Raw genomic sequence first — 4,638 nt, forward strand, 5'->3', positions numbered from 1 at the left:
TAGGTAATCCTCTTTAAAAGAAGAAGAAAACCAAAACAAAATTTATTCCCTATTTTTTAATGAATTAAATGATTTATAAAAGGAAATTCGTTAAAAGTGTACATATAGGAAAATTTTAAGAACTTTAATTATTTGATCTTCTAAAAGAAGAAGAGTAAACTAATGAAAAGTTATTTGGCTCATGACCAGAATATAAGGGTTCGATTCCTTTCTCTTTATTTATGAATTAAATTCTTAAATTATAAAAATAGAATAATCAATAAGAATAATATTAAATAATATTGTTATAATCTTTTCATAAATGGTTAAGCTTAAAATGAACTGAAACATCTTAGTAATTATAAAACAATATTATGAAAGTAAAGGCGATTGAAATCAAAACTTTTTCTTTGAATTTACAAAATTAAATAGTTGATTATATCTATAGAATTAGTACTGTGAAGGAAATTAATAAATAATTTATATTGAAAAATGAAAATCATTTACCTTTTGTATAATGGGCTTATATAATAATAATTAGCAAGCTATAAGGCTAAATAACTTACAAAGTTAATTATTTCCGAAACTTAACGATCTAATTGTGAATAATTTATTAAATGAACCAATAAATGATAAAATTTTTTGGATAATTTGCAATTGGCAGTGAAAAACTAATCGAGTTAAAAGATAGCTGGTTTTTCATGAAATTTATATAAGTATTTTTTTAAAAAAAAACAACAATTATTTAATGCAATAATTATTTAACGAGTAAAAACAATTTATATCCAACATCAATGAACCCTAAAAACATTTAGAAATAAGTTTATGATTTAGAAAAAAAGTAAATAAGCTTAGAATCAGCTATATTTTAAAAATTACGTAAAACTTTACTGTAGAAAAATTATAACTTTACAATATTATCAATTATTATATAATTATAATATAAGGTAATACAATTTCTCAATTTATAAGGAATATATTAAAATATTTTTCAAGGAAATTTTAATTTATATTTTGTAAAAAATCTATATCAAGTTGGGATTAATAATAAATTAACTTTTTCTTAAGGAACTCGGCAAAGTAGTATATAGACTGTTTACCAAAAACATAGCCCTCCAAAATATTGAAGGTGAAACCTACCCATGAATTATAGATCCTGCACTAAGAAATAATAATGCCTTAAAAAATCTATGATTTATTAAATGAAATAAACTTAAATCATAAAAAGAAAATCCACAAATCATAATCATAGAGCCTAGTTGACTACTAGTAGAATATACTATTACTTTTTTTAAATCATTTTGAACCATTCCTATAGTTGCTGAGAAAAAAGAAGTTAAACTTCCTATGATAATTATTGAGATTATTATAATAGATGAAAGTTCGAACATGGGTGACATTCTAATAATTAAAAATACTCCAGCTGTGACCATTGTAGCTGCATGAATTAAAGCTAAAACTGGAGCAGATCCTTCCATTGCATCAGGTAATCACATTTGAAAGCCTAATTTAGCAGATTTTCTATAGAAAATTATAAATAGGTCAGTGAACTCAAAAGGTCCCAGTAAAAACTCATAAATATATTATTCCAATTAATAATCCTATATCTTCCAACTTATTTATAATCATTGCTTTTATTGCTGATTTATTAGCTTGTATTCTGGTATACCAAAAATTAATCAATAAATACGAACATAATCCTACTCCTTCTCATCCTATAAAAAGTTGAATCAAGTTTGAACTCGATATTACCACTACCATAAAAAAAGTAAATAACGATAAATGAGATATAAATCTTGGTAAATGAGGATCACTTTCCATATAGGAATAGGAAAATAAATGAACAAAAATTGAAACAGTGATTACATGTTAGTAGTAATTAAATCAAATTTTAGATTAAATGAATTATTTAACAACCCTAAATTAAATCAATTAAACAGGTTATAGTATAAAAAATTATTGTTAAAATTAATTTCATAAAAAACAATTCAAGAATTTATAAATGTTGTAATAATAATAATTTACTATTATATAAAGGTAAAAAATTATAACTAAAATTATATTATAAGTTTAATAAACAAGTTAGGAAAGAAATAAAAGGTTTAGGATTTAATAGATAAAATAATGTGTAATACAATGTAAATCCTAGATAAATAAAATTCAAATATAAATTATTTTTGTTAAAAGAAATAATGTTATTTCAAGAAATGTAAAAATTATCATTAAATTTAAAAATTATTTTGGAATAAAAGTATTTTTACTATTCTTAAATAAATATTCCAATACAAGTAATTAATAAACATAAACATCCTACTATAATATAATTATAATTTATTAAAGTAGAAATAAGAATAAATTTATTTAAAAACCCTAAAAAAGAAGAAATTCTTGCTTTAGAAAAACTTGTTATAACTAAAGAAGTTGTTAAAAAAATTTTATTCATTAAATATCCTCTTAATTCTATAATGAATTCTATATTGTTCATGTATAATATTATTATCATAATTACAAATAATTTTGCTAATAAGTAAATAAAAATATATAATAAACAAAACTCAATGCCTTTTATATTATCTAAGCTTAAAGATATAATAATAAATCCAAAATTAGAAACACCACTATAAGCTATTAGCCTTTTTATTTTAGTTAGATTAAATCGAGCAAAGTTCCTATAATTATTGATAATGTTCCTAAAAGCATAAGCATTTCAAAATTGTTATTGAATTTTAATACAATAATAAATATAGATAGTTTAAATAAAGAAGATAACAATAGTATTAATACAAGATCTGATTCTTCATAAATATCGGCAATTCAATAATGGAAGTGGGCTAAGCCTAATTTAAATAAAAGAGATAAATTAATATAGAATTACTAAAAGAATGAAAAAAAGATGAATTATTAAATATAAAATTAAACAAATTTAAATCTAATAAAATTGAGGTTTTGAATAAATAAGCAAGTCCCAAAAGAAAAAAAAACAGATGAAATACTGCTTAAGATAAAGTATTTTAAACTTGCTTCAAGACATTTTATATTATTGTTATTAGAACCAATAAGAATTAATAATGAAAAAGTCTGAATTTCTACATATAAATATAATTTTTTTAAATTATTAGATAATATAATTGTTATTACTGATAATAAAATACTAATAAAAAAGAATTTGCTTTAATAAATTGTGTGATTATTATAAACAAAATTATTGATGGCACTAGATAAAAAAAACAATATTTATTTAAATACAAGTTAAATATAGTAAAAACTATAAGTGCAAATATTAATAAATTATTATAATCAAGAATCATAAAAATTATTGCAGTTAAAGAATTGAACTTTAATTATACCAATCTGAAGAAGTTAAGAACCTCATCAATATATACATATATATATAAATAATCAAACAACATCTACAAAATAACACGATGCAGCTTCAAAAGTAAAATGACGAGAATTAGTAAAATGAGAATAATAAGTTTTAAGTAAACATACTGATAAAAATATTGTACCAATAATAACATGAGTTCCATGAAATCCCGTAGCTACAAAAAAAATAGAACCGTAAACTATGTCGAATATATAAAAACTAGATTCTAAATATTCTAAAGCTTGTAAAAATGTAAATAGTAAACTCTCAATTTTTGTGATACCAGAATAAGAAGGCTTCAAAGAATATTGCTGATGTTGAACTGTTTTTTCTTTTCTAAAATTTTCAAGTTTTTAACGCAGTATACAATTTCATCTTTAAGTAACTGTAACTCATTTTCCATGGCTGTTTTAAAAGCAAGAAATTTGTAATGGAGTTCTTCATTTTTATTTAAGGCATAGGCAACTGAGTTTGTTTTTAGTAGCGCCGACATGATTGATCAAGTACTTCTGACAGTTGATGCAGAATACAAATATAGATTGATAGGAGGGCTGCCACCCTGAATAACAGTGGATTACCTCCTGTCCGTGTAATATAATGTTATTATTATTACTTACTTATTACACAGGGACTAAAAAGTTTCAGTTTGTGTTTTTTTCCGTGTGTTTATATATATATATATATATATATATATATATATATATATATATATATATATATATATATATATATATATATATATATATATATATATATATATATATATATATATATATATATATATATATATATAATAATTATAAAAAGTTAAACATTAGAGTTTTTAAAAAAAAAAAATTCGTACTGATTGCAAAATTAGCTCACATGTTCCATCTCGTTATATGAACTCTGAGGAGATTTTATTTTCATGCTTTGTTTCAACCTTGTTTTGAGGAGACAGTTACATTTTTTATTACATAACTCTAATAAAACACCGTCCTCGAATCATTAAACATATTTTGAAGATTTAAAAAAAATTTGGCACGCCACATTAACTAATATATAAAAGATGACACTTGGATACCATTATTTTACTTGAAAATTTAACAAAAGAAGTGAGATATTATATGTTTGAAATTTGTATGATTAACTTAACCAAATAAAAGTGGATTATAGCATCGAAAAACTCAAATAATTGTAACACTTCTTTTTTGTATTGTAATAATTGAAAAAAAAATTAAAAAAACCAAATTAAGTGGTAGAAATTAAACGTTTTAATGGAAATTGAGTAATGAAGAAAAGACAGTTATTAG

General features: G+C 21.7%; 1 pseudogene; it reads right to left on the reverse strand.

Annotated features, from left to right (window-relative positions):
* Positions 1-2,041: 2,041 nt before the first annotated feature.
* Positions 2,042-3,287, reverse strand: LOC136074433 (NADH-ubiquinone oxidoreductase chain 2-like; annotated as a pseudogene).
* Between the last annotated feature and the right edge of the window lie 1,351 nt (positions 3,288-4,638).

This window comes from Hydra vulgaris, chromosome 01 (genome assembly GCF_038396675.1).
Source record: "Hydra vulgaris chromosome 01, alternate assembly HydraT2T_AEP".
Lineage (NCBI taxonomy): Eukaryota > Metazoa > Cnidaria > Hydrozoa > Anthoathecata > Hydridae > Hydra > Hydra vulgaris.